Here is a 653-nt window from a genome sequence, read left to right as displayed (position 1 = left end):
AGAGAGAGAGAGAGAGAGAGAGAGAGAGAGAGAGAGAGATTCTCACATTAAAAATCATACAATATCTATGCTGTGTATCTGACTTGTTTCACTTAACATTACGTACTCAAATTGCAACCATTTGCCTATGAATGCCTCATACCATGTTTCCCTTATCCACTCATCTGTCGATGTACATATATATTATTTCCAAGATGTGCATGACTTGTTCTTTGAATATATTTTGGCCATTCTTTTAGGATAATGATAGACAGTATATTAACTATTATTACTCAGTATTTTGCTATGAAATTTTTATTTTTTTTTTTCATTGAAACAAAAAGAACATGTAAAAACTCTCCTAGCAGTTGTTCTTACATGGCATGCAAAACTAACAAAGATGGCCTTGTGGCATCTACTTGGCTTCAGCCATTTCCTGCAGTTTCAGATGTTCTCCTTTCAGAGTGGCTGCCTAACTGGCGTCACCTCTCGGCTAAAAGCTACAATGTTTTGCAAACGCAAGAAGGCAATAGCCACAACAGCCTTCACTCTGCTGTCTGCTTGGACATCACACCATCCTCAAAGTCCCTCTGTAGCAGCTGCAGTGCCAAGGAGATTCCAGTTTATCAAGTTCAGGACCACTTACTGGCTTTTCTCTGTTATGTTCATCCTTT

The sequence above is a fragment of the Octodon degus genome, unplaced genomic scaffold (genome assembly GCF_000260255.1).
Source record: "Octodon degus isolate 3935 unplaced genomic scaffold, OctDeg1.0 scaffold00006, whole genome shotgun sequence".
Classification (NCBI taxonomy): domain Eukaryota; kingdom Metazoa; phylum Chordata; class Mammalia; order Rodentia; family Octodontidae; genus Octodon; species Octodon degus.
The sequence above is the reverse complement of the archived record's forward strand: the minus strand, read 5'-3'. Positions refer to the sequence as shown.